The sequence below is a fragment of the Eriocheir sinensis genome, chromosome 44, assembly GCF_024679095.1.
Source record: "Eriocheir sinensis breed Jianghai 21 chromosome 44, ASM2467909v1, whole genome shotgun sequence".
In the NCBI taxonomy this organism is placed as follows: domain Eukaryota; kingdom Metazoa; phylum Arthropoda; class Malacostraca; order Decapoda; family Varunidae; genus Eriocheir; species Eriocheir sinensis.
The window spans coordinates 3,471,882-3,484,504 of NC_066552.1; the positions used below are offsets into that span (position 1 = coordinate 3,471,882).

Here is a 12,623-nt window from a genome sequence, read left to right on the forward strand (position 1 = left end):
GACGAAGACGAAGAGGAGGAGGAAAAAGGAGGGAAGAATGATTGCGTAAACTCCCAAAATCCTCTCAGCACTCACGCTATCCCTCTTTCCATCATCCGTATTGTGCGTCAGTCAGTCAGCACGAGCCAGTGAGCAAGTCTGGGAACGAGGCAAATCAGCTTAATGTGCCGGACGGTGGAGCTGGAGTGGAGGTGGAGTGGGAGGTGGAGTGGGAGGCAGGCAAGATTCGTGAGAGAGGGAGTATACAAGTGAGGAGCGGGAGGCAACTGAAGGAGAAAGTATATCTGGGGTGCATGATAAAAATAGATAGATAAATAGATAGGTAGATAGATAGACAGATAGTTACAGAGAGAAAGAACATAAGAACATAAGAACAGAAAAACGTAGGAGTCTGCAAGAGGCCGGTAGAACTGTACAAGGCAGCTCCTTTGAACCTAAGCTCCCGTGAATCTAACCCTACCTAATATCACTGTCCATGAATTTATCTAATATATTTTAGAATGTGACAATTGTATTGGCACTCACCACATGGCTGCTCAGTCTATTCCACTCATCCATCACTCTGTTAGTAAACCAATTTTTGCTATGTCCCTGGTGAATCTGAATTTATCCAGTTTAAACCCATAACTACGTGCCCTACCCGGTTCTCTTACCAACAAAACCTTATGAATATCCCCCTTATTAAAGCCATTCATCCATTTATAAACCTCGATCATGTCTCCACGCACCCTTCGCCTTTCTAGAAAATGCAAGTTTAACCGTCTGAGTCTTTCATCGTATGGCAAGTTTCTTGACCCCTGAATCATCTTAGTCATTAGTTAGTTAGTCATTAGTTAGTAGTGAGTATATGTCAATTTGAATAGACGAAGCGAGACAAGCCGATAAAATAAGATAAAAACAAGGATAGAAGAGACGGAAAAAGAGGCGAGATTAGAAGAGAAAGATGAGAGGAAGGTTGAGTGGAGGAGTGAATGTTTGGGAGCAGTTCATATGCCATCTTTTCTTTCTTTCTTCTCCTGTAACATACGGTTTTCCACCTCTTTTCTTTCTTCCGGTAGCTCCATTTCCTTCTCTTTCTTAACCTTCCCCCATTGATTTGTCTTTTTTTCTTTTCTGAGTTGTTTCTTTTCCTTCCTCATAAAGATAAAATGAGACCAGATAAAACAAGACTAGTGAGATGATAATAATGATGATGATAATAATAATAATATGATGATGAGAGGGAGAAGAGGAGGAGGAGGAGGAGAAGGAGGATAATGATGATGTTGACAAAAACAAGACAAAACAAAATTAAAAACGACAAAACAGTGACGAAACAAACGAGACGAAATGAAACAAAAAAAGTGAAAGATGGAAGACGGAGAAAGAGATAAAAAGGTGACAAAGAGATGAGGATGCTATAGAGATCAGGAGAAAAGAAGAAGAGGAGAAGAGAAGAGAGAAGTAGAGAGAAAATAAGACAAGACAAGAAACGAAGACAAGGGAAAGGAAAAGAGAAGAGATTAACAGAGAGGGGGAAAAGAGATGAGAAGAGAAGAGCAGAGGAGAGAAGAGAGGAGAAGAGAATAGCGGAGATGAGATTGTCGTGATGGTGATGAGGCGATGAAGACAAACACAACTTGGTGGAGGAACACAAGCAGGAGCAGGAGGAGGAGGAGGAGGAGGAGGAGGAGGAGGGAAAGATAAATGGATTAGGTTAGAGATGGAAAATACATGAAAGAGATTTAAGAGAGAATACGAGAGAGAGAGAGAGAGAGAGAGAGAGAGAGAGAGAGAGAATAGAGGGACGGATGACAAAACAAATTCTTTTTTATCCGTCTCTCTCTCTCTCTCTCCTTCCTTCCTCAATTTCTTAACGCTCTCTGTTCCCTTCAAAGTTTCATACCCTCCTCCTCCTCCTCCTTCTCCTCCTCCTCCTCTTTTCCCTTTCCCAGACGCTGTCAACAAAAGGCTAAAAAAAGGTCGTGATAGTGGAAAGGAGAAAAGTTTGGAGAAGGAAGAATAAAAAGGAAAAAAACAAGAGAATGGAGGATGCAAGAATAGACAGAGAGAGAGAGAGAGAGAGAGAGAGAGAGAGAGAGAGAGAGAGAGAGAGAGAGAGAGATGAAAAAGTGAAGAGAAAGTGATAGAAGAATGTGATGCGAAAATAGGGGCGTTCTGGAGTTTGTGAAGCGAAGGAGATAAAGAAAACAGGTTGAAAGGTTGATAAAAAGAGAATATAGAAAGCTTAGAAGAAAACCAGAAGAGATAAAAAAAAGGAGCAGGGAGATGTAGACAAATAAGACGAATAACAAGAAGAAATAGAGCAAGAACAAGAAGAAAATTAAAAGGATATAAAGAACTTGAGAACAAAAATAAATGACACGAAATTAAGGAGTGAAATGAGAAGAGAAAATTTGTTGAAGAAGAAGAAGAAGAAGAAGAAGAAGAAGAAGAAGAAGAAGAAGAAGAAGAAAAAGAAGAAGAAGATGAAAAAGAAGAAGAAGAAGAAGAAGAAGAAAAAAAAGAAGAAAAAGAAGAAGAGGAAGGAGAGAAAACAGAAAAAATATATAAAAGTGAAATAGAATAGAAAAACAAAATAAAAAAAAGAAAAAGAAAAAAAGAAAAAGCAGGTAATTGGAGAAAATGAAAATAATAACAAAAAAAATGTGGTATCTCATCAGTCCATATATATCACATTCCTCCTCCTCCTCTAATTAAAAAATGATGCAATAGATACGAGAATTACTACGAAACATTCCTTTTGAGGTTTTATAGCAAGTAACATCAAAACTATTGCCTAACCAGTCTGTCACTCAGTCTGCTGTTGTATCTGTCTGTCTGCCTGTCTGTTTGTCACCCTGTGTCGCTTTCTGCCTATCTATCTTTCTATTTTTTTGTCTTATTGTCTGCCTGTACTGATTATATATCTGGCTATCTAATTATATATCTATCTATCACTATCTACATTTTAATTTATCTATCTGTGTGAATTTACTACCTTCATCTATCTATCTGTCTATCTAAATATCTGTTGGTCTATCTATTTATCTTATTATTTAGTATGTATCTATCAGTATTCAACTACCTATTAATGTTTCTTTAAATATACTAACTACAAATCTATCTACCAACTCGTTCTTCATACTCTATCTATCTACTATCTATCTATCTATCTATCTATCTATCTATTTAACCATTTATCTACTAACCTACTTATCCTTACCTAACCTACATTACCTATCCATTCATTCTTCTTATCGTCATTCATTACAATATGTTTCTATCTGTCATCCTATTCTACTACAACCATCAACCTCTACTACTACAACTATTACCACAGTCACCCATACAAAGCGCGGCATCCGGAGACACAGTAAAACGAAAACGGACCCTCCACCCACAAAAACACAACATAACATTCTCCGCTTGACAATGAAAACGGGTATGGCATCGCGTGTTCTATATTATATCGGTAACTGTTTCAATTTGGCGCCGCTTTCGTATCGGGTTCCGTGGTAAGTATGTAGGCAGGCGCGCAGTGACCCGAGTTATTGGGATACGTGTGTGGGTTTTAATATTTTAGAGGTGTGTTGTTGCAGTTGGTAATAATGCGGAAATTTGATATTCTGAGCGAGAGAGAGAGAGAGAGAGAGAGAGAGAGAGAGAGAGAGAGAGAGAGAGAGAGAGAGAGAGAGAGAGAGAGAGAGAGAGAGAGAGAGAGAGAGAGAGAGAGATTCCTACATATAACTTGAATCATCCTCCAAAGAAAACACCAAGGAAAAAAAGAGAAAAAAGTAAAAGGTGGAGGTCGAGAGAAAAGGTCGTGAAAAACTGAGGAGGAGGAGGAGGAGGAGGAGGAGGAGGAGGAGGGAAGAGAAGTGGGAGGATTCGGATCTCATCTAATGTGGATCAGCGAGGGTTTCTTCCTTTCGTTGTAGATCAAGATGGAGGTGATCGTGTGTGTGTGTGTGTGTGTGTGGTGTGTGTTTCTGCCTTGCTTATCTGTCTCTTTGTATGTTTCTATCTGTATATCAGTCTCTCTCTCTCTCTCTCTCTCTCTCTCTCTCTCTCTCTCTCTCACGCGTCCACTCACCTACCTTAAATTTATAATCATTTCCGTCCTTTCTTACATCCTTCTTTTTCCTTTCCCTCCCTCCCTCCCTTCCCTCTTCCCTCCCTCCCGTTTCCTCCCTCCTTCTTCCCCTTCCCCCCTTTCCCATTCTTCCCTCCCCTTACCCATTTTCCTCACTCCCCATCTATCTTTCCCTCTCCTCCTCTTCCCATCTTTTACCTCCTTTCCCACCTATCCTCCCCATCCTTCCACCCCTTGAACCCTCTCTCCTCTCTCCTACCCCTCTCCCTCCCCTCCAAGAACCACCACCAGGGGGCCACATCTTCCTGCGGGTAAAGTTAAAAATTCCTGACCAACAAAAATAAGGAAGAAAACAACATGAAGGTGGAGCGACATGAACGAGAGAGAGAGAGAGAGAGAGAGAGAGAGAGAGAGAGAGAGAGAGAGAGAGAGAGAGAGAGTTAATATATACATAGAAAAGTAGAGCACAGACAGGCAGAAGACAATTAAACGGACCGATACACAAGAAGACAGACAGACAGACAGACAGACAGACGGACAGACAGAGAAAAGACAAACAAACAGAAAAGCAACAACAAAGAAACACAAAAAACACACAAAGACACACATACCAATCAAATAAAACAAAATAAACCACAAAAAGGAGGGAAAAGACAAACAGACAAAGATAATTAAGGACAAAAAAACGATAAAAAACACACAGCCTTCAGGAAAAACAACAAATAAACCAGAAAAACTGAAACCCAGATAAACAAACATATTTAAAAACATTAAAAAAAACATCCCTCAATCAATAAACGAAAATCAACCACAAAAACAAGAGAAAACAACAAAAACCTTAACACGGTATTAGCACAAGGAGAACCTGTCTAACCATTTCTCAAGGGATGGGCGGGCGGGAAAATTTGTCAAGTATATTGTTCCTGGAGACACTAACGCCGCCAGCCACTTAATTTTCCTGCAACATATTGTCCTCTTTGTCAGGGAGGCGCGGGGAAAATGTGTCGAGACGGGGGAGGGAGGAGGAGGAGGAAGGGAGAGAGGGAGGAAAGGGCAGGGGAAGAAAGAAGAGGTCGGGGGTGAGGTATAAATGAGTTTGCCCTCGTGACTTCCTAACACAGCGCCGCCCGTTTTCTTTTGGGTTTTGTGGGTTAATGTTATGTACTGAGAGAGAGAGAGAGAGAGAGAGAGAGAGAGAGAGTGGGAGGAAGAGAGGAGGAGGGAATGGAGCGAGGAATGTATGTGGTATGTTGGAAATGAGAGTAATGGGAGGGAGGGAGAAAAGGGAGAGGAGGAGGAGGGGAGAGAAGGGAGAAGAGGGAAGGAGGAAGTAGGAAGGAGAGAATGAAGTGGTGTAAGGGAGAAAGGGAGAGAGGAAAAACGAAAGGAGGGAAGGAAGGAGGGAGGAAGGGAAGATATGCGAAAGGAAAGAGGGAGGGAAGAAAAGCGAAAGGAGGGAAGGAGGGAGAGAGAGAAGATAGGCGAAAGGAGGGAAGGAGAGAGGGAAGAAAAGAGAAAAAAATGGAAAGAAAGGAAGGAGAAAGAGCGAACAGAGAGAGAGAGAGAGAGAGAGAGAGAGAGAGAGAGAGAGATGTGTGTGTGTGTGTGTGTGTGTGTGTGTGTGTGTGTGTGTGTGTGTGTGTGTGTGTGTGTGTGTGTGTGTGTGCGTGTCTAATAAATAAACATATAATCCCCGAGCCAGGCAGAGTACAGCGGGATTGGTGCGGCCGTAAAGCTCAAACGCAACCCTGATCTAATTAATGCATCACCCTAATCTCCTTTGATCGGCTAACATCGCATTCGTGTTGTGTTCGTTTTCGTGATGGGCGCCAAAACCCGAACTGTCCCGAACAATGAATGATGATGATGATGATGATGATGATGATGACAGTAATGCTAATGAGGAAGAGGAATTTGTTGTTGCTCTTGCTGTTGTTGTTGTTGTTGTTGTGGTTGTGGTTGTTGTTTACATTAAAGGATGCAGGTTAGAGGCAACACCAGAAATACAAAACAAAATAATATCATTCTCACTTCTCTTCGTCTTTCTTTTTTTTTCTTCTCCTTTCATTCCGATTTAAACATATAATTTTCTCCAACAAAAGATATCATACTCACTTTTCGTCTTTCTTTTATTTTATTTTCTTCTCCTTTCATTCCGATTTAAACATATAATTTTCTCCAACAAAAGATATCATACTCACTTTTCGTCTTTCTTTTATTTTATTTTCTTCTCCTTTCATTCCGATTTAAACATATAATTTTCTCCAACAAAAGATATCATCCTCACTTTTCGTATTTATTTTATTTTATTTTATTATCTTTTCATTCCGATTTAAACATACAATTTTCTCCAACAAAAGATATCATCCTCACTTTTCGTCTCTTTCTTTTTATTCTCTTCTCCTTTCATTCATATTTAAACATATAATTTTATCCTTTTTCAACCCTATTAGCACGCCTTTTCTTCTCCTCCTCCCCGCTCCTCCTCCTCCTCCTCCTATCCCCTTCATCTCCACTCCTTTTTACATTTGTCATCCATATTTTATTCCTCCTACTTCTTTCTTCCTCTCTTTCTCTATCCCTCCCTTCCTCATATCCTTTAACACATCAACCCTTTCCTTCTTCTCCTTCCTTCCCTTCTTTATCTTCATTTCTCCTCCTTTCCCTCCCTATCTTCTCTTCATTTTTCCTCCCTTCCCTTCCGTATCTTCTCCATCTCTCCTCCTTTTCCTTCCCTATCGTCTCTTAATTTTTCCTCCTTTCCCTTCCGTATCTTCTCCATTTCTCTTTTCCTTCCCTATCTTCTCTTCATTTTTCCTTCTTTCCCTTCCGTATCTTCTCCATATCTCCTCCTTTTTCTTCCATATTTTCTCTTCCCTCCTCTCCTCCTTTCCCTTCCTTTCCCTCCCCTCTCCTCCTTATCTTATCTTCACACCCCAATCAGTGTATTCAGCAAAACGTGTTCATGACAAGTTTACTCCCTCATTAGCAGCTCATCCTACGTGTAATGAGCAAAATAGGTCTGGACGCGTGTTAAAATCTCTATTATTTACACGGACAGAAGCGTATGTTAATTTATTTATTTTTGTTATTGTCGGTACGGAGTCACGCGCGAGTGGACTGTAAACTATACTACACTCTTTTAAATGAACTTCGCTAATAAGGCCTTCCAATGCTAGTCCGGGATTCAACATTTGGTTCCAACACTTTTTTCAGCTTCCAACATTAGAATTCAACCCGTTTCCAGTTCCAAACAAAAAAATTCAAACCATTTCCAGCTTTTAACAAGAGAGTTCAAGCTTTTCATTACCCAACAATAAATTCCAAGCCTTTTTAGCTTAAACACTAGAATTCACCTCTTTTTCAGCTTTCAACAATAGAATTTATCCTTTTTATTTAACCTTCCAACAATAGATTTTAACCCTTTCCCAACTTCTAAAAATGTAATCCAATCCTTTTCCTGCCTTAAACAGTAGATTCCAACCCTTTTCCAGTTCCTACCAAAAGAATTCAACCATTTCCAGCTTCCAACAACAGAATTTAACACTTTTCCAGCCTTCAGCAATATATCTGAACCATTTTCCAGCTTTCAACAATAGATTCCAAGCCTTTTTCAGCACCAAAAATATATTCCAATCCCCTTTTTAGCTTCCAACAATAGAAATGAACACTTTTCCAGCCTTCAGCAATATATTTGAACCATTTTCTAGCTTTCAACAATAGATTCCAAGCCTTTTTCAGCACCAACAATAGATTCCAACCCTTTTCCACCATCCAGCAATACATTTTAACCGTTTTCCAGGTTCCAACAGTACAATCCAACCCTCTTATACCTTCCAACAGCTTTCTTTATTTTTTCTCTTCTACCTCTGTCCTTTTATATATCTCTTTAACATGTCAAAATTTTCCCTTCTCTCTCTCACTTCCATTTCCTATCTTCTTTTCATTTCTCCTTCCTCCCCTTCCTTTACCTTTTCTTCCCTCCTCTTCTCCTTTTCCCTTCTCAATCTACTCTTCATCTACAACACCTTTTTTCCATTTTCCAACAAAAACGACAACTCTGTGACGCAAAAAAATATCTGATCAGGACATACAACCTTAATCAACACGTTCACGGTATTTTATGAGCAGCAAGACAACACGTGACAAGAGTTTTTCGCTGTTTACATAAATTTGGGAATCAGTGCGGGGGGGTGGTGGTGGTGGTGGTGGTATGAGGTGGGAGGATTAGGAATACAATGAGGAGGAGGAAGAGGAGGATGAGGACGAGGATGCGGTACCGGAAGAGAATGAGGAGAGGGATAAGAACAAGGAAGAAGAGAAACGAGGAAGAAAAGGAGGAGAAGGAAGACAAGAAAGAGGAAGACGAATAATTAGAAAATGAAGAGGAGAAAATCGATGAAGTAAGAGACGAGGAAGAAGAGAACAAGAAAGAAGAGAACAAAGAAGAAAACGATGAAGAAGAGGAAGGGGAAGAAGAGAACGAGAAAGATGAAAAGGAAAAAGAAGAGGAAGAAAAAGAAGAAGACGAGGAAGAAAAGGATGAGGAAGAAGAGGAAGAGGAAAAGAAAACAAAGCAGAGAAAGAAAGAGGACGAGGTAGAAAAAGATGTAAAAAGAGGAAAAGAAGGAGGAAGAGGAAGAGGAGGAGAAGGAGGAGGAGGGCAATGACAAGAATTAGAGGTTAATGGTAGGGTTATATACATAGTGGTAGCGGTAGTAGTAGTAGTAGTAGTAGTAGTAGTAGTAGTAGTAGTAGTAGTAGTAGTGGTAGTAGTAGTGGTGATAGTGGTGGTGGTGGTAGTGGTGGTGGTGGTGGTGACACTAAGGGCGCGTGTCCCGAGAAAGGGGCGTGTCAGTCTACCCACCACCACCACCACCACCATGCTCTCTAAAGACAGATCCTCTCTTTATCCACACCACCACTACATTCTCACAACATATACACCTTTCCCAAAATTTGCTCGTAACGGTAAGCTTTGGAGAGAGAGAGAGAGAGAGAGAGAGAGAGAGAGAGAGAGAGAGAGAGAGAGAGAGAGAGAGAGAGAGAGAGAGAGAGAGAGAGAGAGAGAGAGAGAGAGAGAGAAAGTTCAAAAGAAGGAAGGAAGAGAAACGGATACACACACACACACACACACACACACACACACACACACACACACACACACACACACACACACACACGGGGGGTCAAAATGGTTACAAAGACAGACAAATGAAGGTTGGAAATTATGATATATCGCCTCCTCTTCTCCTTTATCCCTCCCACGTTCTTTTCCTCCTTCGTTCTCCTCCATCTTGCTTATCACCTCCCTCTCCTTCCCCTTTTCCTCCCCTCTCCCTCCCTCTCCCCCCCTCCCCGCATCTCTTCGCCTCTTTTCATTTATTTCACGTTTTATCATATTTGTTTTTGATCCTCCTTCTTTATCTAGTTCTCATGTTCTTCTTTTATTTGTGAACTTTATTATATTTCTGAGTCGTTTTCATATTATTTGGTTTTCTTTTTTTCTTTTTTTATTTCTTCCTTTTATTTATTTCGTCTTTATTTTTCTTTAATGTCCCTCTTATTACTTTTTTTTTTGCTCTACTTTTCCGACTCTTACAGATACTACCTCCTCCTCTTCCTCCTCCTCCTCCTCCTCCTCCTCTGCTTTCCGTCCTCTTCATTGTTAGATTCTTTCGTACTCAATGTTCAACTCAAAATAAACTCTCTCTCTCTCTCTCTCTCTCTCTCTCTCTCTCTCTCTCTCTCTCTCTCTCTCTCTCTCTCTCTCTCTCTCTCTCTCTCGGGACTCATTCCAGCCTTTCACGCTCTGTCATGTGTCTAAATGTTTTTCCCATAAACACACACACACACACACACACACACACACACACACACACACACACACACACACACACACGCACCCAACCATTCACTGAAGTCTTCCACACACATATGTACCCACAAACACACACACACACACACACACATTTCATGGCTTGTAGTTTGTCCCTTGTGTGAGTGTATGTTCGTGTGTGTGTGTGTGTGTGTGTGTGTGTGTGCAGTAGTCGACGAAATTGAAGCTTTTGTTGTCGCAGGAAAGACAGCCTTTTGTGTACACTTTTCTTTGCAATGAAATGACGCTCTTCAAATGCTCGCTTTCCTTTTCTTTTGTTTTCTTTTTCTTCCTGTGACATGGAGGTGAAGGGAGAGGGAGGGAGAGAGGGAGAGAGAGAAAGAGGGGGAGGGAGAGGGTAAGAAAAAGAAAGATGGAGAGCAAAATGGAGGCAGAGAGAGGAAGAGGAAGAGGAAGAGGCAAGGGAGGAGAGTACGAGGGAGAGGGAAAGGAAAGAAAAAGGGAGAGGGAGAAGGCGAGGGAGAGTAAGAGGATGAGAGAGGGAGAGGGAAGAGAGGGAGAGGGAGAAGGGAATGCGAGAGGAAGACAAAAGAAAAGGAACGAAGGACAAATGGAGGAAAAGAAAAGAAATTGGTTATCGCCATAAATATAAGAAGGAAAAGAACGTTAGAAAAATAGAAAGAAAAGGAAGATGTGAAAATAAGAAGAAAAAAAAATGAGTGACAAAGAAAAAAAGCAATAGAAGGAAAAGAAAGGATACAGAATGATAGAGGATGAAGGAAGAAGGATAAACAGCAGAATCAAAACAAAGATAGGAGAAATAAAAGAAAGAGAAGAGAAAGGAAATGAGAAAGAATAATAGAAGTGAGAAAAGTAGAAAAAATATAAAGATGAGTAATAGAAAGAAAAGGGAAATAAAATAAAATGGATGATGAAAGTAAGACAAACAGTAGAGAGCAAAGCAAACAGAGAGTAAAACAATGAAAAAAAAAAACAGAGTAAAGAAAAGGAAGAGCCACACAGAGGGATTCAAGGGAGAGAAAGATGGAGAGAAAGAAAGGAGGAGACAGAAGGGGGAGATAAAGGAGAGGAAAGACAGGGAACATGAAAGGAAAGAGAGAGAGAAAGAAAGAGAGAAAGGGAGACACGAGAGAAACCATGGGAGAAAGAGAGAGAGAGAGAGAGAGAGAGAGAGAGAGAGAGAGAGAGAGAGAGAGAGAGAGAGAGAGAGAAAGGAGGAAGGAAACAACTAGATATATAATTTGTTTTTCTATTTGTCTGAAGTCCTCATTTCCCGTTCCCAAGAGAGGGTAGAGAGAGAGAGAGAGAGAGAGAGAGAGAGAGAGAGAGAGAGAGAGCAAAGACAACATAGCCGATGATTCCTGCGTCTGTATGTGTTCGTTCTTTTCTCTCTCTCTCTCTCTCTCTCTCTCTCTCTCTCTCTCTCTCTCTCTCATGAAAAAAATAATAACGTATGTAACTATATATTGTAACAAAGTATTTATCTCTGTGTATATATATTTTTTATCTTTGTGGTGACATAAAAGATTTACTTGTATCAGGTTAAGGTAGTAGTAGTAGTAGTAGTAGTAGTAGTAGTAGAAGTAGTAGTAGTAGCAGTAGTAGTAGTCAGACAGCAACATTAATACAATATAACCTTGATAATCGTACTCCAGATGGTAAGAAGAATAAGAATGAAAATAAGAAGAGTATGAAGAGTAGGAATAAAAAATATGAATATGGATAATAATAATAAGAAGAATAAGAATACAAATAATATTAATAAGAATAAAAAGAACAAGAATGAGAATAATAAGAGAAATAAAAGAAAATAATCATACAAACTTTCCCTTTCAGATCACTCTCACTCTCACCTGCACACCGCCACATAAGGTAATTACTTCCAACAGGTGACCGAGGAAAGGTGTGTGTGTCAAAGAGCGAGAGAGAGAGAGAGAGAGAGAGAGAGAGAGAGAGAGAGAGAGAGAGAGAATACATTTGTCAGTTCTTGGTAATACGACGAGTTTCAAATCTCATAAAAGGCAGTCAGAACGAGAGGCATTAAAATCTTGAGAAAATATATAACAAAGAGGCGAACTTCTCCTCCTCCTCCTCCTCCTCTTTCTCTTCCTCCTCCTCCTCCTTAAAACAGAGGAAAGATATATTTCGCTTTTCGTCGTAATTTCATCAGTCCTTTATCGTCTTTGTCTCGATTCTTCGTTTTTCTTGTGAGTGTGGTTTTTTTTTTTTTTTTTTTTATTTTTTTTAGAATTGACGTTATTATGAAAACAAATATTGGCTCTTTCCTCTTACTGAACCCGACCTCCCGTCTCTCTCTCTCTCTCTCTCTCTCTCTCTCTCTCTCTCTCTCTCTCTCTCTCTCTCTCTCTCTCTCTCTCTCTCTCTCTCTCAGATCTTATCAGGTTAATTAACGACGATTTTATATATTTTTTGTCTGTTTTCTTGAGTCGTAATTCTTGTTAGTGGAATGTAATACTATGTTAATTGAGAGAGAGAGAGAGAGAGAGAGAGAGAGAGAGAGAAAATAGTAGTAGTAGTAGTAGTAGTAGTATAGTAGTAGTAGTAATAGTGGTAGTAGTAGTAGTGGTAGTAGTAGTAGTGGTAGTAGTAGTGGTAGTAGTAGTAACAGCAACAATAAAACAAAACAAAAGAAACACTAAACAATATTAACAAAAAACAAACATTCTG

At 40.0% G+C, this 12,623-nt stretch overlaps 1 protein-coding gene across 1 annotated transcript in view; it reads left to right on the forward strand.

Moving 5' to 3' along the window:
* Positions 1–11,765: 11,765 nt before the first annotated feature.
* Positions 11,766–12,623, forward strand: part of LOC126980295 (EGF-like repeat and discoidin I-like domain-containing protein 3) — a 69,071-nt gene continuing 68,213 nt past the window's right edge. The window contains exon 1 of the mRNA XM_050830015.1: positions 11,766–11,807. The gene's annotated coding sequence lies outside the window, so the exon portion shown is untranslated. The remainder of the gene's footprint in view (positions 11,808–12,623) is intronic.